This window comes from Scomber scombrus, chromosome 11, assembly GCF_963691925.1.
Source record: "Scomber scombrus chromosome 11, fScoSco1.1, whole genome shotgun sequence".
In the NCBI taxonomy this organism is placed as follows: Eukaryota; Metazoa; Chordata; class Actinopteri; order Scombriformes; family Scombridae; genus Scomber; species Scomber scombrus.
The window spans coordinates 6,052,379-6,078,500 of NC_084980.1; the positions used below are offsets into that span (position 1 = coordinate 6,052,379).

The 26,122-nt window shown below is 39.1% G+C and overlaps 2 long non-coding RNA genes across 2 annotated transcripts in view; both read right to left on the reverse strand.

The window, feature by feature from the left end:
* Positions 1-26,122, reverse strand: part of LOC133991028 (uncharacterized) — a 54,057-nt gene that overhangs the window by 21,312 nt on the left and 6,623 nt on the right. The window lies entirely within an intron of this gene.
* LOC133991027 (uncharacterized) lies at positions 14,643-15,158 on the reverse strand. Its single transcript, XR_009926976.1, has 3 exons — positions 15,134-15,158; positions 14,856-14,999; positions 14,643-14,722 (listed from the first exon to the last, which is right to left on the reverse strand). It is a non-coding gene; the product is annotated as an uncharacterized LOC133991027 (long non-coding RNA).

Consider the following 26,122-nt stretch of genomic DNA (forward strand, 5'->3'; position numbering starts at 1 on the left):
AAATTTCCCTGGAATTTTCTAGTTAACAATAACAATCAATAAAATAAAATGAAAATTCATAAATTAACTAAATTACAATTAAACTAATAAACCAAAAATGTATTTACAATTTTCTCGAGCAGAGAGAAGAGCCTCTCCATTCTCCCTCTGCTCTCCTGCTCTCTCCTCTCCTCTGCCTCCCTCTGCAGCCTCATGTCCTCTTTAATTACATTGAAGAGGTCATCCTCCCTCCTCTTCCTCATCCTCGTCCTCCTGGTCACCCACTGCGGCACTTGGCCCTGGTGTGTCTTCAGGGATGGAGGCAATTAGGACAGGGGGGCAATAGAAGGCCTCTGCCCTAGTACCTCATCCATGAGGACAAACCAGGGCCAATTAGCAGCGGTGGGCTTCCCGCTTGTCCCCTCTCCTGTCCCTGGATATTTGCAATCCTAAGGCGGTGGAAATCAACCACGTCAGCAATTTTCAGCAAAGTATCTTTGCACCTACTTTATATATTTTTTTCAGGTTATCCCATTTTTCTTTCGCCTGGTGGGGCTGGACCTTCCCCTCCAGGCCCATCTTTTCCAGTATTGTTCTAAACACAGAGGGAAGCAAGAGAAAAAGTAAACACGAGATCACATTAACACAGGGATGCAAAGATTTACAAAAAGGGACATCAGCCTTACCTCCATCCCACTGTGGCGGAGTGCTTGGCCTCTGTAAATAAGTGGTCATTTTGTCCTCTTATTTTTATTAGGAGCTCCGTTTGCTCCTTGCTCCCTAAAACAAAATGAAATGTAAAACACTTTTTTTTTGCTATGTCAACAGACAAAACGGTTCTAATATAGCAAAAAATTATCAAAATAATGATAATAATGAAGTATAACATATAATAGTGATAATCCTAAACGTAGCTCTTTATTCAATCCAATCATTTAACTAGACTTTGCAGTTTTACAGTCTGAAAATAAAGCAGGGATCACAACTTAATCTAAATTTGTTCATCTAAGTAATAAAACATAAGTAATTAGTAAAAGTATATAAGTATAAGTAGTAATAAGTAAAAGTAATTAAATATAAAAACCCAATACTTACATTTAAATATAATGCGCGCAAAGGATCTTGGGATATGGGAGGCCGCGAAGGATAGTAGTAGTGCATCCTCCAAAAAGAGGGAAAAGAAGGCCGCTTTTGAAGGAGTCTTTGAATTGGGACGTAATTGGCCTTCAAATGCATCCTTCAAAGGATGCAGCCCCCGAATTGGGACACAGCTTGTGACAAGATTAAGAGATAGCCATAGATGAAGGGCCAGAGACTGTTTCACCTGACTGACCATTTTTTTATAAGGTATAGAGAAAGGGACTATATATAGTGATGTTATATATATAGTGAGGTTTCCTTCTTTTTCATTAACACATCAAGATAACCGTTAATATACTACACTTGCGTGCTCTCTGTTAGGGAATTTTCCATAACTAATATGCACTGGGTCAAACTAGGCTTTGCGGTCATAGCAAGGCCACACCAAATATTGGGTTTAGACACTGTCTCCCCTTGAGAGAGTGGTAAGCAGTGAGTCTGCTCCTTTTGGGGAAAACAGGAGGCATTCTGATAGTGTTGCTATAGCAGCCGAGGTCAGATATGTCTTTGACTGTTTTCCCTGAATGGGGTAAAGGTAACTGGAGTCAGAGGTTTGATATAGTGTTAGATGTAGGACAAAGGTCCTGAGTGAGGTCTAAGCAATGTTTTGGCTATAGACCAGTAGACCACATTCTGTATATTGTAGATGTGTTGGTCTGCCCATATTTGGGCATGGCTCAACCTTGGGCAGTATTTGTGTGGTTTAAAGTAAATAAACCTTTTCAATGCAAGACATCCTGGACTCCTGTCTACTCTCTCCATTGATGTATGGGCTGCATAATTAAAATCATTATCACTCTCTGCTCGTCCAAACTCTCCATTAAGACATGCGAAAAAACTTAAATACTGCTGTCTCCACCCTGTTGCACCTGTTGCATGCAAAGGAGAAGTGAAAGAGAGAGGGTGGTGCAATGCAAATAACACTAGTTTCATTTATGAGTATTCTTAGCTGGTTCAGTAAATGTTTTACTTCCTACTCAACGTTGGATACAAGAGGTTGGCAATTCCCCCCAAGGTAAGTAATACTAAATGTTCATACAACAGAGAAGTATATTTCTTTTGACAATGTCTATGCAGTTTTATTGAATGTATTTGGACAATTGATCCATACTGAACAGATCAGACACAATTTCCGTTTTTGTTTTTTTAAACATTCAATTATGATCTAATGTAACATATCATTCTTCTGATGTTTCACACTCAGGATCGACCAATACCACCAGATGGGATGTCTTATCCGGTCAGTAATTATTTTCACCTTACTATATATTATAGCATATCTGTTGTATAGTCACACTGAACACACACGAACAAGCAAAATGAAGATACTCTATACCAGGGGTGGCGAACCATGTGCCATGGAGAGCCATGTGTATGCAGGTTTTCCTTCCAACCAAACACTTCAACAGGTGATTTCACTGATTAACACAGCTTCAGCCACAGAGGTGTGTTAATCAGTGAAATCACCTGTTGAAGTGTTTGAACCTGCATACACATGGCTCTCCATGGCACATGGTTCGCCACCCCTGCTCTATACTAAATTCTCTGTTAATTATCATTTAGGCACAGAGTGAGTCCAACCCTCCAGTTGTGGTGTATGGAGATGAAACTTTTTTTCAGTAGGGGTTTTACAACAGCTGTTTTAAAGAAATGTTTTGAAGAAATGTATTTAAAATGTTGAGGACGTGAGTCTCTGAACCCTGCTAATGTCCAGACTGCAGGCTGTCTTCCTCTGCCATAGGGTCTAGATTTGTATGTTTGGGCACTCTAGCATAACTGTAGTTATGTTCTTGAGGAATAACTTACAATTACATCCATGTAGATTTCATAACTAAACAAGCCAATTTTACTCAAGCACATGCAGCCAATTGGGCTAAGTTAGGCTTGAAAAATACCAGGAGTGAGGGCTTTATAAGTGAATAAGTTAAACACCATTTGTCTCAAACTTATTTCTGATTAATGTCTTCTTCCTTTTCCAACAGAGATGGGACCAGATGCAATGCACTACACAATTGGATACTGCCAGTCTCTCAAGTAGAACAGAATGTCCTGATTTCCTTTCCTTGGATTACTTTGCACCTTCACTGGTATCAAAAAGTGAAATATGAAGATGAAGATTGAGGAAGAGCACAAGACTTTAAATGACAAAATTGTGATTATACACATTCATTGTCATAGATGAATGAAGCAAAGATAGACAACATTTTTTTAGTCCAATACAAGGCACACAGCTCCTCTTGCAGATGAAACACAAAGCTCAAAATACTCCAATGTTTTCCTTTGGCCCTTCTGACCCTCTTCTGTCCAGCTCTCCCTCAGTCCAGTCAGTGAAACAGTAAAGCTTGATTACCAAAATCACAATTAGGATCTAATAAAAAAGGAGTTACTATGGAAATAACTACCTAGAAGATTCAACAACAATATATATCGGCATATCGGACTTCCTCTTTACACTTTTTAACACTGGGGAACAAGGAAGCAGGATCAACTGTACAAGAAGATCCCAGGTAGGTTGAGTCTTAACTAATGTACAGATTATAATTTAAATCAGAGCAGCAGCGTTCTCTAAAGGTGCAATATAACATCCAGCCACCCACAAGAGCTGGGGGAAAAATCGTTATATGTATACTACGCCATCTGGTGGACATGGCCAGTCTTGTGCTGACTCAGAGGAGAAACAAGTTGTCCATATATTATTTTGAGGTAGTTATTATAGTTATTACAGTTGGAAAAGGTAGGATTAATTAACGTAATGCATTACTTTTTAAAATAGTAATGTGTAATATGATATTTTTTGAGCAACTTCCGCTTGACGTAATAAAAAAATGACGTAATTGCACATTTGGTAACGCGGAAGCCTCTAATAATAATAATAATCAAACAGCGGGGTGGAGGGATGTTCCGTGGCTAGTGGTGGGTCTCAGTGTCGGCCACCAGTCCGTTAGAACAAGTGTCTGCTACTCGGCTGAGTTTAATTATCTCCCACTAAAGATATTACGTGATCAGAAAGTTTTTCAGAAATGGACACGAACATGGTAAAGTGTCGCACTACTTACAAATGCAATAGTTGTTGTAAGAGCCATATTGATACTTGTTACGTTTTAGTAGTTTTCCGTCGTGCTATCAACTAACCTGTTAGCTTTACATTGTTGTTCAATCTACTGCTTTGATGCCTCAAACATCTCCTAAATCAACCATCACTATACACCTTGTACTGTTCTTTCATACTGGGTTAACGCATACAAAACAAACAGATCAAAGGCCTCTGAGTATGTACAAGCAGACGGATGTACGCCATACACTCAACGTTTCGCCCTGCTTGCACACCCACAGGCTTTGTTCTAAACCGCATACTACATACTACATATTTCTATACTACATACTTCCATCCTACACACTAAACGACCAGATAGTAAGCAGACCTTTTACACTGTAGTAAACTACACGATAACCGACAATGCATTTCGTTCCTACCCGAGCTGAAATCAGCAGGCTGAAGCTGATTTCATTTAAGCTGTAAATATACCATTTTATCGACATTTCTAACATTTTTAGGCGATAAAGTAGCCCTTTAGATCCACAATGTGACGCTAATTTGTCCAAATTTGTTTAAAGTTTTGTTCCTGCAAATTCGGAGTTAGCTGTAGCGAATGCACTTCCGGTCATTTTCACAAAAATAAAACACCCGTTACCTTTTTATTATTAAGAAAACCATAACGATAGAATTGGTGCTTTTATTTTGAAAACAGTAAGCGAACATACCCTCTCTGTAGCTAACTTTTTTTTTTTTTTTAAACTTTATTTATACAAAGGTTTGTACAAATTAAAGTTTCAACAATAACAAGGAATGCTCGAGGGAACGTTACAGCAAACAACAAAAGGAAAAACAATAATACATTCTAAATGCAAAAAACCTAAATAAATAAATAAAAAGATAGAAAAAATAAATAAATTAAAATAATTACAATAATTCACAAATCAAGTCATTACACAAGGCTCTAGTTTTCAAAACTTTACAGTTTGTGCAGTGTTTCCAGATATGATTTTAAATAGGAAATGAACACAGATAGGTAGGGTTTCTGTTTTGAAAATTTGCTGGTATGTATATTTCGCTAATAAAGAAGTGAGATTGACAATAAACAATTTCTTTGTAGGCATGCCCTTATCAAAAAATACCAAATAAAATACATTCAATTGTCAGTTTGAAATTAATATTTAATTTTCTGTTTAAAAAAAGGTTGAGGTCACACCAACAGGTTTGACTAGAGGAGCAATCCCAAAAAAGATGACAATGTTTCATCTGTATGGTGACAAAAGGAACGAGAGGGTCAACATTTAACTTATACTTTACAATAGCTGAATTAACTGGATAACATCTGTGTAATATTTTCAGAGACACTTCTTGCACCTTATTTGAAACAAAAAATGAAATTAATATGGCGATAGGGTGCGTGACCGGGCTGTGGGGGCTTGGGATGGGGGCGTGGCTCCTCGCCCGGCGGCCTGGGGGCATGGCCGGGGCGGCTGGGGGCGCGCATCTTTTATTTATAAATAATAAATAAAAGATGGGAAACTTTTGGGAGATTGGGAGTGTCGCTCCTAGTCGGGCTGATCCCCTCCTGGATGGTCTGGGGGTGGCCATGTATATATATGTATATATATATATACACACACATATGTGTATATATGTATGTGTGTATATATGTATGTATATATGTGTATATGTATGTATATATGTGTATATATGTATGTGTATATATATATGTGTATGTATATATATATATGGGTCAATGACGTATAAGGATTTGCAACAACTCAATTGTAGAATAATAAAAAACAAGCATATCTAATGCAGTAGTTCAAACATTCAGAATGTTGTGTAACTGAAGATACAACTACTACTACTACTACTACTACTACTAATACTACTACCACGCTCAAATTTGTGTTATAACTCCCATTTATTTTATTTTATTTATTTTTTTGGGATATGTGTGTGTGTGTGTGTGTGTGTGTGTGTGTGTGTGTATATATATATATATATATATATATATTTTTTTTTTTTTAAATAAAATAAATTAGAAATAAATAAATAAATACAAATTTAAAAAAGAAAAATGTGTATTTATTTATTATTATTATTATCTTTAAAAAAAAATGTATATATATATATATTTTTTTTTAAATTTGTATTTATTTATTTATTTCTAATTTATTTTCTTCTTCCATGCTTTATTCTTGTCTTATTTCTGTGCTTTATCTCTTCACAAAGGACTTACTGTTTGTTTCCCCTCTTGTTTTGGTCCTGTTCAAGTGTTGTTTTTTATCTGTGTTCAAAACACAATCAGTGAGGACAATACAAAACTTCCTTGTATCACAACAAGGGAATTCATTTATGGAACAACTGTAGTGAAGAAATGAAAACATGTAGAACATTAAGTAAGTTTAAACAAGTCTTTAAAAACAATAATGGGTATTTTAACATGGCTGGGATGAATAAAAACATCTGTTGTATAGTCACACTAAATTGTTTTTGTCTCACACAAACGCACACACATATACACAGTTTGAACATCTCTAACAGACTATATTTACCATGAAATACCCCAGATTACAATGTATATACTGTATACTCATATTCTGTTTATTAACTTTCCCTTCTTTGGTGCAGGTTGACATCGACCCTTTTGAATTACAGGAGGTTGTGGTTCACAGCCAGCAAACTGATCCCCCCACCCCTGTAAGTAAATGCATATCTGAATGATCAGTTACTTGGTGTTTTTCCTGATATACAGTATATTCTATAATAGCTCAGAACAGTTTTATTGTGGATGGTAAATCAGATCAGAGATTGTTTATGTGACAGGTTGTGTCCAAAGTTTACTGACTCCAAAATAGGTGAGAGTAGCTATGTTGCATTCATCAGACAGATTATTAACCTTCATATGAGTGGTTTTCATACTAATGTTGAACTCTGAAACTTTTTTTTCTTATTAGATTTGAATATGCTTTTCTCAAAAAGTAAGAATATAGTTTCCACAAACTGTATAACATAATGTGGCTTATTCCAAAATGTCATATTATGAAGTCAGTCTTTTCATAGAAATCATTTTGACATGAGGTGAAGTGTTACCTTAAGAGCATTTCAGTTCATTTATACAAAATGTTTACAAGATTACAACACCTTGAATTAAACATATTTATCGCACTGGCTTCTTTTCCCCCAACTTCTACATATCACTTTTGATCTTCCCCTGAAAAGTTTATACGTTAAATTACGTCCTTAACAACGCTCTCAGTGAGTTCAGCCAGGATATTGTCCCCAGAAACTGAAGCTCTGATTTTCCCGGGATTTAAAATGTCTTATTTTCGGGGAAAATATTCATCCCTAGTGCGCATGCGTGAATCTTTTTTACACAAGTTTCTAGTACTGCATACTACACAGGCATGACTCAGAAGAACAAGCTTGCACTTTTTAATCATAGTGCGTTGTGTTAATTGATCGGCTGTGTTGTGTTTTTACTGGCGCACAGAACGCGAACACACACCTGTGGATGTTTTAGAGTAAACTGTCTATATGTTTTTGCGCAACGTGTGGGAGGTAACCGTGCTTGAGTACAGTTGGGTTTGAGTAATGTGAGTGTGGGCCAGCGGGGGACAGGGGAGGGGGGACATCCGTGCAAAAGAACGGTACGGAACAACTGGCCCTAGTGTGAGTGCGCCCTGACTGTCTGCACAAAGCAGAGCATATCCCCACCTAACCTTGGTTACCATATGATACAGCCAGCCTCATCAAGACAGCTGCTTACCTGAGCCATCCTCAGTAGACAGAGAGATAAACCGCTCTGAAACCAGGCGGGGAGTTCCGGTCCTCTGAAATGATGCTAACGCGGAAGTAACTTAAAACTGCAGGGGGCGACTGTTTTGGTGTCAAAAGGACTTCCGTCAGTCAATGGAGAATTCACCAATTTCTCACTTGATTTCTAACCTCAGTAAACGTTTTCAAAATGTGTTTATGGTCTCAATCGCTAGTTTAAAGCCTTCTTCAATGCAGTATGATGTTCATTTGTGAAATTTTGGCCTCTCTGATTTTATATTTGACGATAAAGCAGGGTATGCATTAGGGCGTGGCTACGTCGTGATTGACAGGTTGATTGGTTCACAGGTTCAGGAGGGCGCCTCTTGCTTCTCCTGATGCCCATATAAGTAGAATCCGTGTTTGTTTTTTTCCGGCATGCACCGGAAATTTTCAAGATGGCGCTGCCCGGATCCGATACTATTGGCTTCCAAGCAGCAGTCCACAAACCAATGGGTGACATCACGGATGTTATGTCCATTTTATACACTGTCTATGTCTGAAACTCACAGGACATGACCTACTGATCTTAAGAAAGAAAATGCTCAATTCACTTGTAGGGAAAATATTTAATGGTCAGACTTTAAGAGGTTGCTGATGTCAAACAACATAGAATTCTAACATATCACCTAAAAAACAACAAATCTCTCTCTCTTTTTTTTTTTCCTCAAGTGTGGGATCGACCCTGCTACTTGGTGCAACATCTTTGACAGACTTTATATTATACTTATACTTTATATTGCCATGAAATACTCTACATTACAATAAATATACTGTACACTCATATTTTCTTATTTTTCTTCTTCAATGCAGGTTGACATCGACCCTTTTGAATTACTGGAGGTTGTGGGTCACAGCCAGCAAACTGATCCCACCACTCCTGTGAGTAAATACACATCTGAATGATGAGTTACTTGGTGATTTTTTCCTGATATGTATTCTGTAATAGCCCAGAACCGTTTTATTGTGGATGGTAAATCAGATCAGATTGTTTATGTGACAGGTTGTCCTGTAATGTTTACTGACTCCAAAATGGAGGAAAGTACCTATGTTGAATCCATCAGACAATGTTAGAAAACATGAGATTATAAACCTTCATCTGAGCAGTTGGTATAGAAAAGTGGTTTCATACTATTATATGTTGAAACTTTTGTTTTTCTTATTAGATTTTAATATGCTTTTCTCAAAAATTAAGAATACCGTTTCCACAACCTGTGTAACTCTATACAGTCTATCTGCTTTTTCCAAATGTCAAATTATGTGGTCAGTGGTTTCATAGAAGTCAGTGTTACCTTAAGATAAATAGAACCTCATTAAAGCGATGGTTCAGCGTAATTTCAACCTAGCGTCATATGCACCATTACATCTATCTAAACACTGCCTAAGCCCTTTTTTTTCATTTGGTCGCAAATTGGTGGAGTTAGAGCCATCAGCCGAATTGCTTAGTACAGGTGCTAATGTACGGTGGCTGACCAGGGCCAACCGCTTCATTTTGGGGAGAGCAGCTGCAAGTACAGAAACGATGCAAACTCCAAAACACAAACAAAAGTCAAAACAAATGCAACTACAAAATCGCGCTGCAAATAAAAAACACGCTGCAAGAAACAAAAACAAATGCATAAACGTCAAATACGCCGCAAATAAGGAAATGATGCAAAGCCAGAAACGATGCGAATCAAGAAAACACCTGCATTAAGAGAAACGCTGCATAACCACTCACTACAACGGAAGTGCCCCAAACCTACAGAACTTTATTGAACATTGAAAAAAATATAGACTCTCAAGAGGATATTAATAACAGATCAAAGTTAAATACAATAGAAAAATAGAAAAATAAAAATTGGGGGATTCATGTAAGGAAAAACAAAACAAAAACAAATAAAGTGCACATAAGTTTCCATGTAAATTTTGCATTTAAATCAACATATCGGAGCAGAGACAAGAAAGGAAAGTCAAAAATTTAAATAACAAATGGCAAGCAATGTCCAGACTTATTTTTCTTGCAGTTTTTTTCAATTTAAATTTTGTTCCCCTCAAAATCACATTTTCAAAAGTTCACTTTAAAGCTGCCGACCATGGATACAAATTGTGGAGCTTTAATACCACCTGTGTCATACTCGTTAACAAGCTGAGACCTTTTAATGTAATGAGTTCTGTTCCTCCACAACTTTTGACAGAGACACTTTCATTCACAGCAGCATGGGCATGGCCCTCATAGATGTCTCATCTGCGCTGCTGGCTAAAGCCCAATTTCCACTGGGTCCGTCAGCGGCACGTTACAGCTGCGCCGCGGTCACCGGAGCTGATAGGTACCACTATAATCAATGAGAGTATTTCCACAGGGAGCGTGTCAGCAACGTCTCAGCAACGTCCCAGCAGCGGCTCTCCGCGCCGCAGCGCTATCAATCCGCAGCATTTCTATTTTTCTCGGACACGTTTCTAACTCGCGACAAGTTCAACAGAGCAGATTGCACCAGACAGGAAGTCAGACACAGAATCGGCATAATAAAACTTCCGTCCCCTTTCAAAATAAAACACAATGCGCAGATCACAACCTCACATCCACATTACGTCATAACCGGTGGCCCCAGGTCAGCAGTCAATCGATCACAGGGTCTCGTTTCACGTCCGAGAAGCAAAGTAACCTGTTGTTTCTTGTTGTTGACTTTATACACCCACTTCGCGGGATCTCGCGATTATCGCGGGATCTCGCGGGAATACTGCTGGCTCGCAAGGCACCGCTCCGCTGCTGTAACGCTCCCAGGGTGAGTTGACGCTGGGCAGAGGACGGAGCTAAACTGTGGCGCAGCTGTAAGGTGCCGCTGACGGACCCAGTGGAAATCCAGGGTAATGGAGTCGAACATCCGCACTGGTGGCCATCTTGCTGCGGGCAGCTCTCTCACCTTAACATTGTGTTGGTATTGATACATGTACTTTTTAAATAACCATAACTTGCTCAATTTTCAACCTATTTTCAAACGGTTTGGTTTGTTATAAACGTCAGGGATGTAGTTATGACACTGCATACTTATGAATAATTACCTTTACAAATATACATCAAGAAAGGCTGCATGTTAAAATCCCCACCCTGTACAGATGTATTTATGTAATTATAACCATGGGTTTTCATATGAAATTAACATTAAACAAAACAGATAGGTGCAATAAATACACACATGCACAAGGTATTTATGTTAAATCAATATATGGGCTACTAAAACTCAGCATACAGAATGGCAACATGAGATATATGTATGCTTTTATAATAGGAATATGACTAATATAATACAATTTAAATTATTACATGTTTAGTTTAAAGTAATAATTCAAATTATTGTATTATATTAGTCATATTCCTATTATAAAAGTGACATCTATTTGCAATTAAAAAAAGGTGCAAGATTTCCCTTTACAAATATACATCAAGAAATGCTGCATGTTGAAATCCCCACCTTCTAGAGAGAACTAGACTACTGTGGAGGTATACATGGAGGACAGAGATAAAAAATCATCTATGTAAAAAATGACCCAAAAACAAAGTGAAATCAATAAAAATATTTATTAAATGATAAGGATTAACAATAACAATACATATAAAGTGTATGTGTATATGTATGTGTATATATATATATTAAGAATAAAGGGCCGTCATAGGGATGGGACTTCAGGTGCGATGAGGGCCAAATACAAGGATGGCTGATGACTGGTAATGGTTTACCTCACAAGTGAGGTAAGGGGGAAGAGAGAGAGAGATATAGGGGGGGTTGTGAGGGTCGCTGAAAACCAGTGTCCATCCTCATGCCAGGGCTAATGCCCTTTGAAAAGGACTGTTTTATTGAGCTTCTGTCGCATGTTGTTGCTCTGTAAGCTTAGTGTAGTCATTTTAGCGATGTGGTGTAGCCTTAGTTTAAAAAACAAGGACACAACTAGTGTTAGCAGCGTATGGTGGTGGCTGTCTATGGCATATGACACGCAGTATGGCATAGACTCTATGCCATACTGCGTGTCGCTGATGTGCTCCCCGAGTACAAACCCATCCTCCGACCCGATTCTCTTCCGTACAATGTACAAGATCTCTAGCACTTTGATGGGCTGTGATCTTCTGAAACTATAGCCGATGCCTGGCGAATGACCCACTGCTGCCCTGACGACCCTCACTGTGCCCTCTGATGGAATCACCAGGCCTCCATTGTTTCTTAAACACAGAAGGTGGTACATTAGCTCTGGTCCTTGATGGCAGATGCAGTGTCTGTCACCAGGCTGGCACGACAGACATCACAGGACAGCTTCTTCAGAGCCCGTCTCACTACAAATTCTGAAATTTGGGTTAGTATAATATCATAACTTATAATAATAATAATAATAATAATTAATAAATAAGCATGGGGAAATTAAGGGGACATTTCTTTTTTTGGACTATCATCAGATTGTTTTCCCACAGAGTTGACTATTGGCACTATCGGTTATAGGCAAAATCGACTTTCAGTCAGCCTTTACCTGAAATGTACACGAGAGCGTTGTCCACACGCCCATCTAAGTGGATGGGAAGGTAGCTGTGGTCATGTACTAGGGCAGGAATGTCAGCAAACGGGGATGGAAGATCTCCTCCTGCTGCAGAGGACATATCTACAGCTGACAGGCTTATAGAGGTGTCAAGGACCGCTGGTAGGGACTCTGTCTCATCCTGTGCTGTCACATTGCCTCTGCATGTTTTCACAACTCCACACCGGGCCATCAGCTTCCTAAATATGTATTTGAACTGTCCGGCATTAGGGTTGTTACCACCTTAAAGCCACCTTAAAAAAACACACAACATATACGAGTATATTACACAGATATTCAATATATGCTTTAAAATGTTTTACCAAAAATGGAAAAAAACAAAAACATATGGACCAACAAACTGAAAATAATACAAGCATTTGCTGAAACCTTGTGTCACTTAGTGTTGCGGTTGGTAAATATAAATTATGAAAAGCTACCAGATGCTCTGATGGAGTTAAAGAGAAGTTCCAAGTGGTCCTGGCTGAATCTGTACGTCAGGACATATCGCTGTCCTTCAAGCAGCACAGGAACCATCGACATCAACGTGTCAATGTTTATGACGAAGCCCATGACAGAGAGGAACCTTCAAAAGCAAAAATTGTATTACTATGATGCAAAACAGGACACAAGAAAGCAGGGATGCAAACTAACAGTATTGGGTGAAAATAGTGAATGCTCCCAGAGCAGCACTTCTCAGGGCAGACATAAAATCCACATTTCAAACAATTCACTTCATTGCACATTTGGGGGGGGGAATTAAAGCTGACTAGTTTGCATCCCTGACCTTAAAGTATAATCAGTGTGAGGTTTAGGATACTTAAAATTACTTTTAGGACACTAAACCTTTTTGAATCAATTCACAACATAACATGCAGACCATGCAATACATACCATTTTGGCACCGGCATCTGGGGAGAAAAAAACTGAATACAAGAGAATTGGAACACAGATCACAGAACACATTGGAGCAAGATAGTATTATATGAATAATATATGATTCGTACCACCTTATGAACTTAACTTGACTTTTATGAACAGAAAAGAGCATCTCATGAACTCGATGCAGACAGGACAGAACATCTTACAGGACAGAACATCTTATGAACTTGATGCAGACAGGACAGAACATCTTACAGGACAGAACATCTTATGAACTTGATGCAGACAGGAGGACAGAGCATCTGAACTTGATGCAGAAGACAGTAGATGAACAAGAGAACAGAGCATCTGTTGAACTTATATCATGGACTTGAGGGATGCACTGAAACCGGTAGAGTTTTACCTTAGATAATTTAATGATTTGTAAATTGACTACTTGTATACATCTAACGAAGAATAAAATAAACCCTTATTTTCTAAAACCAAAACACTCTCATTCTGATAATTTCATTATAATTAAGAATTTGTACTGGGTATTGACGACTACAAATGGTGTCAGTGCATCACTAACAGTCACTATTTTAGAAGACGTCTTTATTCGGTAAAGGGGTTTGCGATCCTCCATCTTCAAAGTGAGCAAGTATCCCCTGGCTTTTATCAAGAACTCCCTGGTGCTTGTCCAATTCCTAGAACCAAGGGGGGCTTTGAACCCTTTGGCGCTGGGATTGCGACTATTCAAGATGTCAAACAACCTGTCTGTTATCTATAAACAAATATCTAAATTAACTGAAAACACTGAAATTAGCTTAGTGTCAACAGGTATCAGATAGTAAACACCCAAGTATGAGGCATAGTTTGATTTCTCTCCATTTCTTCTGTGGCTATGCTTTTTAAAATATAAGTTGCTTTAAACCTGTAAATCTGAGATGTAACAATAAGGGTGCTTTTGAGGAAAGTATGAGGTAGGTATAAACAGTTTTAGACAAGTTCTTGCATAGTGTTGAATTTGAGGAGGGTCATAATTATTTAATCGTTCCTGATGCCAAAAATGTCAGTTTTGGGGTAGCTGACCAACATATCAACTACAAAGGGAGGGTGGGTGTTAAAGTGTTAAAGGGGATAAAGCAATTAATCACTCAAATGTTGGCAAGAACAGTAGAATGTTGGGAAATGTTTTTGGTCAATGATGCAAATCCCTAGCTGCATTACCTTAATTAATTCTGATGTAGCCTCACAATCTTTGAACTCTGCATAGCCCATGTCCTGCAAGGTGCGGAGCGCCACTGCCACAGAGTTAGTAAAAGTCTGAGCAGCCAGGGAGACCTTGATTGAGTTTATAAGGAGAAATGAAGAGCACATTAGCGTTACAAGATACAAACAAGTATAAAAACACAATAAAGCCCTAGAGCCCGTTTCTATTGCGGCCCTCTATACATAAATCATCATGCAAACATACCTTCGTCTTCTGATTAGCAAAGTTCACATGCTTATCTGTGACTCGGTTGGCAACATGTAGTCCTCTTTTCTTTTAGACATTGTTCAGCTGAACTATGTACTTCCAATTGATACTGCCAGTAATGCTTCTAATTGGGCTGTATGCCTGCAGAATCAGATTTTTTTTTTTCACTGCACACGTCAACTGTAAAGCACCATAGTCTACAGAATTATGTAAATACAATCAAAATGTATAAAAAGCAGAACATTCAGAGAAGATAGGCAATAATGAGCATGTACCTGCAACATATTGCGTGTCAGCTTCAGCATGTGGCAAGCGTCCATCATAACAAAAACATTGTCATGGGTTACTGGATGTGGGAAATGGGTCTTCCAGGGGTCACAGGGGTCTGCTTTTAGATCGCACCCAAGTTGGGTGCACATACTGATGTTTGATGCATGACCATCCATTGTCATGCACACCACCCTTATCTGACGATGATGCAGCTCTTTTAATGCATGTTCTACTAACACTTTGTGTGATTCTGTTGTGAGCGACTTGGTCAAATAATATGCTATTGGAGCTTTACAATAACCTTGAAGCCCAACCACCATAAACACAAGAACCTCAGAAGCTATGTCAGTCTCATTCAATTGATCCCCCATGTCCACATATCCAAACATTGTTTGTGTCTGAGGATCATGTTGGACGTGTTTTTTTATGGACATGGCATTAAGCATCAGAGTGACACATCCGTATTTGACCTCATCTTCCTGACGCCGTCTTTCCAGCATGTCCAACATCCTTTTGTTGAGACCAGGTCTGGCATCAAGAGAGCTCAGCCACCTTGTATAAAAGTAGACATTTAACCACATAGCCATTTAACCACTAACCCAAGCATCCCTATGTTGGACACTGGACATACTAAATAATATTGTCTGTAGTGCTTAATGTAATTGAGTGTAAAATTAGACGACATGAAGAATACCTTTGCAATGCACTGGGATGTGGCAGGTGAATATGCAGAGTAGAATGTAGAATTCATAATGTAAGATGTTTTTAACAAACCAACCCGATTGGAAATCATGTGCAACTTCAGTTTAATCATGTTCAACTAAAGTTAAATTGAAAAGAAAGAGCAATTCTGCCTCTCCCATCGATGTAAAATTAACGAGTAGCTAGTAGCCTAGCTGTGATACACAACTAAGCTGCACGATTAAGTCGTTTTTCGAAGAGAAAAGCTGCAATTTCAACATGTTTAAGCATCCAGAATTATAACCACGTTGATAAAGTTTGTAAATCCGTCAAGATTTCAGCGAGATAAGAGTATTAGCATTTGTGCAGATCACTGATTTACCTCAGGTACCACAGATTCTACCAGAAAGCTTGCCCGTAGTAAGATGGCCGCCTGTGAGGACGTTCTAGACTCCGCCGGAAGACATCTAGGCTGTGTCTCAATTCAGGGGCTGCATCCTTGTAAGGACGCATTTTAAGGGCGGTTACGTCACAGCGCCGCGCCAAGGCCTGTCCCAATTCGAAGACTCCTCAAACGCATGCTCAAACGCAGCCTCAAAATGCGTCCTTGTTTTCCCTGTTTTTGAGGATGCATCGCTACTATCCTTAGCGGCCTTATATATCCCAAGATCCTTTGCGCGCTGCTGTTAAGTCCCATAGATAGATATATACATATATAGAACATGTATTCCATATATATCTATGTTCAGTCCCGCGAAAAGAACAATGGTTGTTATTGTTATTGTGTAAATGTTTGTTTATTTTATATGGTATTGTTATAAAATAAAAAATATTGTTAATTGTTACACGTTGTCTTTTCCATTTAGTATTTACAACTTAAGTACAATTTATAACAGGATTAGCAAACGGCATAAAGTGCTACTGTTCAGGAACAACATGGGATTTAATATGTTCTTTTATTAGCAAAGGATGAAACTTAACTCTACAAGGGGGCAGTCTTAACATTTAACTATTTACAAAAAATACATCAGAAATAACTATTTACAGATTATTATTAGAAAATGATGTACAATTATGAACAAACTATTAACAAAATATGTATTATTAAATACAACACTACTAAAATTCCAAATGATTTACAATAATAAAAATAATAACAAATTAATAAAATAAAAAATGAAAAAAATAATGTAATAGGCTGAGCAGGAGTCCCTGGCAGTGCTGCTGGGCTGGATGGGATGCCACAATAAATACCCTGGTGTCTTCTGTGGTCAGTGGGACATCATCTGGGCTGGTATTCAGGGTGTTTGGGGGTCTGGTCTCCACTGTCCACTGGGGTTGGTCCGATGGACGATGCCGCCCCCCCTCCCCCCCGTGCAAAGCGAATTATATAAAATTATCTTAACCAAGGTCTTAAACGAACGAAACAAATTATACTAAAAACAATAAAATTCCAAATCATTTAGATTAATAATTAATTAAACACTCAAAAATGTTCTGTGCAAAAGACATTCACGTGTTGCTTCTGCTGCCGCCGTCATCTCCGCTACCAGTTCTGCTTTTATATCACTTAGCTCAGATGGCTTCATGTGGTCCCCTCGGTATTTTGGGTCAAGCAGTGTTGCTTTGCGCATCATCCATTGGGTGGCAATGATAAATATCCGTTTCCTTTTCTTTCTTTTTTTTTTTTAAATAACATGAGTAGTATTTGAAATATTTGTTATAATAATGAAATTATATGATACTATAATAACTAAAAAATAATAAAATATGTAACATCTCCAACCACCACCACCTCTTCTTTCTTCTGTTTGTCTTATTCTTATGTTTTTTTCTTCTTTCTTCTGTTTGTCTTATACTTCTGTGTTTTTTCTTCTGTGTGTGCCTTTCGCGTCTTATGGGCGGGAACAGCTGGTGACGCAAATGGTGACGCAACCAGGAAATGCTTCGAAGGCTAGACCGTCCCATTTCATAACGGTTGATGCATCCTTCTGAGGTTCCTCAGTAGCACGCGGTCTTCGAAGACCGCGAGGCCGCGTCCTTACAAGGATGCAGCCCCTGAATTGAGACACAGCCCTAGTGTTCTATATATATCTATGATGGCACTGACCCTCAGTCGTCTCACTCTCTCCCTTACACCTGCCTCCCGTTGTGTCGAGACAACCTCGAGCGCCCCCTGTAGGTTTGGGGCACTTCCGTTGTAGTGAGTGGTTATGCAGCGTTTCTCTTAATGCAGGTGTTTTCTTGATTCGCATCGTTTCTGGCTTTGCATCATTTCCTTATTTGCAGCGCGTTTGACGTTTATGCATTTGTTTTTGTTTCTTGCAGCGTGTTTTTTATTTGCAGTGTGATTTTTGTAGTTGTATTTGTTTTGACTTTTGTTTGTGTTTTGGAGTTTGCATCGTTTCTGTACTTGCAGCTGTTCTCCCCCAAATGAAGCAGTTGGCCCCGGTCGGCCACCATACTAATGGGACCAACAGTGTATCTCGTAAATTACTCCACTAATAATGCCTGGATTGTTATCAAACTTCTACAGTAGTACAAATAGGGTCTTTACTCATAAATCGATGCATCGGAGTGCAGGATCTCGCACGACCACACGGTATTTCAGTAATCGCGTGAGATTTCAACGATGTTTACAGCTTTAGCAGTAGCAGCAGAGTAAATCAGGTAAGTGTTATTTTAATAAACTCCTGGTGTACTTACAAACATTCCAATGCATCGATTTATGAGTAAAGACTCTATTTGTACAACTGTAGAAGTTTGATAACAATCCAGGCATTATTAGTGGAGTAATTTATGTCGGCTGTTGGTCCCATTAGCACCTGTACTAAGCCATTCGGCTGATAGCTCTAACTCCACCAATTTGCGACCAAGGGAAAAAAAAGGGGGAGAGAGGGTGTTTAGATAGACGTCATGGTGCATATGACGCTAAGTCAAAATTACGCTGAACCATCGCTTTAATGTCTTTAGTAACAACTGTGTAAACCTGCTTTTTCAGGTAAAAATAGCAGTTGTGTAAAAGATCTACACTAATGGTCATTTGACTTATGAATTACTTGACAGGTCTCATCTGGTAGTCTACACGTGACTGATGACACAAATGTGGCCTCAGGTGTTTTCAGCCTTCCTCCAAGAGGTCACAGTGAGTTTCATGTTGAAGATGAGACCATCTCATCAGCTTCAGCTATCACGGGCCAACGTTCTTCTTTCAGGCAAACACCTGCGACCGTACAGTGGACTGCCCCAGCCCCTCCAAGAGACACTGTCTCTACATATCAAAGGTAATGTTAACCTAAATCACTTAAATGACAGTTATACCATTTATAATTTCAAATGTATTAATTACTTGACAAGATGGAAAAATATAAGATAAAATATAATTAGATTTCATTGCAAAAACACCTGGGATGATATTATCATATATCATATAACTACAGTTGTCATTCTTTGTCTCCTTTGTAGTCGTTGCGTAATAAATTAATAAAACGTGTTTTATTTACATTATTATGCACATTTTAACACTTTTTCCTGGACTCTCCTAACCTTTCCAAAGAAGTGACTGAGGTTATATTTAGGTGGGAGGTAGAGTGCCAGCAGAATGGATATGGTCAGTCTTTTAGAATGGGAGTCTACCCTTCAAAGGATCTGAGTTGATCTGAGCTGCACCCTATTTGCTGTTTTCTTATGTATGAGACAAGTGTCTTGTATCAAATGAATGAATTTCATATAAAAAACAGCTCCTGCTTGTTATTGTTATTCAGTTGTTGATTTTCCCCTTTTCTAATCTTTGAAGCAAAAACTTAGGCTTCCAACCAACCACCAATACTAAAGTCATTAAAACAACCTTCACATATTGATTATCTGACTATGTTTTTTCCTTGTAATAGCCGAAATGATGAAGATGGTGCAGTCATTGGAGAGGTCACCTTGAAGATAGAAGAGCTTGTACTGGCATCACAGAGTCTACCAGATGTCATTACAGTAATCCGAGAGCTCACCAATACGGCTGCCACTCCAGGAGTCATCCTGACAGCTTCCCATCTTCAGACCATCAAGCAAGGGTTCTGCTGTGTTGTTTGTCTGAGTAAGTGTACATTAGATAGTAATTCTCCTACACATAAAATCATTTCCGATCCATTGTATTTGGTGTGTGCCAAGTTCAGCTGGACACACACGTGCGCAGAATAACTATTTATTCTTTTTTGTTTTTTAGAGTTCATCAAGGATCCAGTCTTGACACAGTGTTGCCGAAGCATTATTGGATGCAAAACATGTGTGGAACAGTGGTGGACGACCTCTGTGCACTGTCCAAAATGTAGAGGGAACACTCCAGGCAACAACATAGTTGAGGTTCATGGTCTGTCAGAGGCATTTTCTGTTCTGAGATCTCTTTATGAGGAGGATTAACATCTCTTGATTTCTTGAGAGGAAAGGTGGTAGCAGGGCTGGCTCTTGCCTCTCTGGCATAGGCAATATAGGCGGTCGCCTAGGGTGCGTGAGGGCGCTCACATGCACTCACGCCACGTTGCTATTTCTCACTCTTTCTTTTACAATGTCAAAAACCAGTACATCAGTCTATCCACTCAGCACTGTTTTCAGTATTGAATCCGTTCCGCTTGTTTATTGAGAGAAAACCCAAATCAATGAAACTCTGCTCCATGTTTTCACTGATACCGGCTCACACACACACACACACACACACACACACACACACACACACACACACACACACACACACACACACACACACACACACACACACACACACACACACACACACACACACACACTGTGCTGCTGACACTTGGCTGATACACACACACTGGGAAGCTTAAGGTGGGTTAAACACTTTCACAACTACATGTTCAGGACATTATTTAACTTACTGAAACTAGATGTTGTTTATGTTTCTGTCTCTACTAGGGGTGTCACGATCTCGATTGTAAATGACAATGACCTCACGATCTCGACCTTCAAAATCAACGGAGGAATTGAGGATGTAGCCATGCCCCCAAAGTCACGTCCCGCAGGCGAGTCAAGAGGGGGAAAAAACACACGTGTTGAAATGCAGTGAGTCAACAGTAAGGCCTTAGTGTGGTACATTGCAACAACTGATGGAGATTATATCACTCATGATTAGTCTAAAAATGACATAGGCATCTGTGCTAAAAGGACCCAAAAAAAATCGAATCGTGACCTTAAAATCGAATACAAGATTTGGAGAATCGTGACACCCCTAGTCTCTACACAAACTGCTGAGTTAGCAAACTGTTAAAAAGCGCTAATGCAACGTTAGTAATAGTGAAAAGATGAGGAGGGTGGTTAGTTTTTGTTTGGTTGTTACTGTAGAGAGGACTGGTCTGTTTTTGGCTGGTTTGATGTTTGCTTCCCCAGACAACATGGACATAAAGTTATTTTTTCAAAGAAGAGTAAAGTAAGTCATCACTGGTAGTAATCTGTTAACTTCAGCTAACTACACCTGAGTCTCTGATGGACAGGAGCTGACTAATAAAAGCCTGGCTGCCTCATTTATAAACTGGCTCATAAAACTGACAAATATTCTACTTTTTGAGGAGTAATCTTTGGCCTGCTGCTGAGGGCTTTGGGTAAATTTCCAGTTTCACAGACTGGCACTTTACAGTCAGTTGTATTTATATTCAGTGTCATTTGTTCTGATTATAAATGTGAAATAATAGATACTGCTCACTAAATAATGATCACTCCACCACCTTTCCTGACATCTAGGTGCAGGAGATAGAGTCAGAGACAGGTACAGGATGCAGGGACAGTGCAGAGATCCTTTGCTGTGTTGAGTGATGAAAGGGATTTGACAGTTTAGAATAATTTGTCAATGGGAATAATAAATGGTAAACATTTCAGTTAAGGTGCCCTGTATGACCAATAAAGTCAGAAGAGTATCACATATTTGAAAATTTGATAACTAAATATCATACTATTCCCAGGTGAGCCATCTTATGCTATACTTTTTTTTTGTAAAGTAAATCTAAATTTGCGATTGACTATATCACCTGTATATTACTCTAGCCTAATTATTAAATTAATCCATATGTCACAACACATCAAAATTCTATACTTATGTTTTTATTATCCTCTAACATGTGATCTGGGACCAAACCCTTCCTCAGCTACAGGTCAGGGAACATGCAGCAGCAGCACCACATCCAGCACACCACCCACCTCCTATCAGAATTCAGAGTAGTCCACCTTTTGTGTGTGACCGGTAGGGGGGACCAAAAAAATCTCGCCTAGGGCACCAAAATAGCTAGAGCTGGCCCTGGTTGGTAGAAATATTTTCCAGTATTCTCCTGAAGTCAGTGAAACACTATAGATGCAGGAGTAATGTTTGTGGTTAATACGGTGGCCCTGAAGGGCAAACGACAACGACAAAAAGAAAAACACAACAACATTAACAAAAACACAACGACATTAACAAAAACACAACAACATTAACAAAAACACAACAACATTATCTCCTAATGGAACCTGGGGGGTATTCCAGGTAGGAGGTTCAACAAACTCTTGAGTCTAACCCTGAACTCTGAGTTGACTTACTCTGAGATGGGAAACTCTGAGTATCCGGTTCCAGAACAGCTGATCTGAATTAGGTAAATCAACTCTGAGTATGTTCACCTTGAGTTTAGCGCGTGCGCAACCACTATACAAAGCCATCATCAATGGAGCCCCGATACCTTGATTCACCATGGCAACTACTGAGAAAACAAGCTCGAGTTACGTCAACTCACTGTAACTGTAGCTCCCCCTGCAGGCCTGTGGCGAATATGATCATATATTTCACAAAAAGTAACACTGCTGCAGACGCTAAGGAGAGAGAAGCAGCATGGGAGAAAACTGCTGCCCGAGTCAATGCTTACATTTTAATGCACCACTCCACTGACTTAACTTACCTCACTTAAAATTGTAGCATACAGGTGAAAAAGTGGTGTAACGTATTTGGAAGCAGCTAAAAATTAAATAAAAAAACATAATTCAGAAAAGTAGGGCACATTTTGCTTGGCTATGATTGTACCTCGCTTTGATTTTATTCATATTTGACGTAGGCTATTAAACAAAGTAAATATTAATTCAGTGGCTATTTCAATATGTAGTAATTTAAACCTCCAACAGAAAGCTGTTTAACACATAGGTCCTCTCATCTAATATCCTGCTTAGTAGATTAACATTTTACACTATTTTAACACTTTTATTTAACACAATTTTACATATAATACATATTGGAGTCATTGATTTTAAGACTAACGTGACGATGTGTACATGAATATTAAATAAAATACTTCCTAAAAATAAGATTAACAAGAAGGCAGATATGGCCGGACAATGTTAAGAAATGATTGACTGTAATGAACAGTGACACCGTTCTAACAGATATTCATCTCGGAATGAAAGTACATCCAATTGAGCCCATCTCCCGACATAAGGCATTGCGAATTAATTCTGCCTCGATATGTATCGGATTGCGAAGATGGGACAACCCATGTCTGGCAGCTTGCTTCAGGTGGGAGGAGACAGGTAGAAACTCAGAGTTTCTTAAAGAAAACCTGCCAGCGAGCAGGTTATGTTCACAGAGTCAGTTACCATGGTGACTGACTCAGAGTTTCAGTAACCTCTCTTTCTGGAACAGATAACACAGAGTTTCCCTCATCTCAGGGTTAACTTACTCTGAGTTTTCACATAACCTGCTTTCTGGAATACCCCCCTGCTATGACAAGGATCATTGCTGATTGGACGAAAGCACGTCTGTCTTTTTAACAGGTGAAATCCAGAAATCTCTCTCCCTCTCTCCGTCTGTCTGTCTGTGTGTGTGTGTGTGTGTATGAGAATTAATTAATTAATTAGAGGGCGTGGCCAGGGAAGGTGTTGAAGACGGGCACCAGTGATTTAAACATCCTACCCAATCTGATAGAGTACCTTTATTCAGATTTTCAGCATATCTAACTGAATTTTAGAACATGCTTCTTATGAAGAAATGTAGTGAAACACAGATGATCTGTGGATGGTGAGGGCTCTGTGCTGCACAGTGCTGAACTTTAGGACCCAGCAGCCTGCACAAAAAGCTCCTCTCAGTATTAGAGCTTCTTCATCTAACACGTTAACATCTAAACAAGGGCACGCCGTTGTAAAGAAAGAAACATGTGAATGGGAATTTTGATGCGGGGCATACATATGAGGCGTAAAGCAGCCTTTCCCACCTGTTAAAAAGACAGACGTGCTTTCGTCCAATCAGCAATGATCCTTGTCATAGCAGGTTCCATTAGGAGTTAGTTTTTTCCAATTATCCAATCCAAACACACTAAAATGACATGCATAGCACATGTTTGCCATTTCAAAACACTGCCATTCAAAATGACATGATATATGTGCCACCTGGCCAAACACCTCAATGCTTAATTGTTACCACTTCAATCAGGAAGCACTATGAAAAGACCACAGGTGAGCAAGGTGGCACCTGAAGATATTGCCTGTGATGTGGACGAGGCGTTGTGGCCAGACCTAGCTGTGCGGCAAGATACTGCCTAATTATTTTTCATGCCTCCTTTTTTTTTCTATATAATTTTTCTTCAATTTTTTTCTGCAATTTCTTTTTCAGTTTACATATACAGTATATATATATATAACATTTTTTTGTTCACTTGTTTGGTGAAAAATAAAAAATAAATGTTTCAACAGCATGTTTGTGTATCTGCAATTATTTCTGTGCATGTGAACAATCTGAAGAATTTTCTACAATTTTAGTATTATGGCAAAGCATACTAAAGCTGAGAGTGCTTTTCATTATGCCCAATAGTGTGTAGTTGGCTAGACCCAAATCTGGTAATATGAATGAAGTGTGTGCCATTTGGTTCAAAAGTTTGATTTTGATAATGCTATATGTAGTTTTGGTTGCTGTGCTTCATTTTGCAGGATATATGAGGTATTTTGCAGTTTGGGTGTGTGGTTTTGTGAATTGTGTTAAGTATTTTGATAAAACCAGCCTAGTTTGCAAAATTGTTTTTTCTGATGTTACACCTGCTGCCGGATTGCTGTCAGCACAGACCTGCTAACACCCGGGATGACAACGCAGGGCAAGCAGGCAGAAGAAGCTGGAGATGAGGGTAACAGTTCAACAGCTTGACCTCTCTGTGTCTTTTGTGCTGATAAACTACAGTAGGTTACATCACTCTGTAGAGTATAGAGTATAGCTACCGTATCGTGCTTGGCTGTATTGTATCATACAGTGTTGTTTGGTCTTGATACCCGTGTGGAGGTGTTATGTGTTTATCATAAGTGATTATCATATCTTGCTTATAGTATATGAAACCCCCCCCCCTGGAAAAATTTGAGTTCTCCCAAAAGACATGTTATCGTTGGCATACTGCCATTAGACAATTAGACAGTAACAGTCATGTTTTATTGCGTTGGAGGAATGCAGGTTGGTTGTGCGTGACAGGTACGACAGGTCTGCACCACTCGTAAATTTTGTTCGTACCTAAGAGAAAATCCAAAATACGAGAACATTGGTGAATGCGGCAAATCCTCGTAAATCACTCATACGCATGGTTTAAGAACAAATCTGTGCGTACGAGTGGTTCTTGCATCTGGCCCAATGTCTGCTAAAAATGGACAGGATCAAATCATACTATAGATGCATGTATGACTGATCATATATGCATCAAGAGCTGTCGACCTCCACCTGAAAGCCTTAATTTATATTTGGTAAACAGTATCACTCATAATTGTTGCTGTCTGGTTGTATCTACAGATGGACCAGCTGGAGCTGAAGCTGACAAGCGAGTTACCGAGCACAGCCAAGGTGGTGGCCTGCCGATTCCCCTTCCCCAACTGGGTACCTGAACACACTGCCGGAGAGGGCATAGACACTGTGTGGGTGTACGATGCCAAGACATTTAAATCAGACCAGCAACACGGAACAACATAGAAGACAACATCGGAACATGGGGACATGCCAAATTTACACACATAAATAGACACACTAAGGTGTGGTTAGCAGTTCTTGTGATCACACACTGTAGTCTGGGGAGGAACTGACATTTGAAATCCATGCTGTTTCTTTTCTGGACCAGGAGTGGACCTGAAGCATCTCAAAGTTGTATGTTTTTTATGGAAATGTACAGATAAATAGTACATGTCAGCTTGCAAGTGTAAGGTTAAATGTGGCAAGACATTGTACCTGATTGACTCTAGCACTGGTTGTGATGAGAAGAATACAGTCTCCTCCATATCTGCAGATGTGGGTTGAAAGATGGTACAGACATTTCATATTTGACATGTGT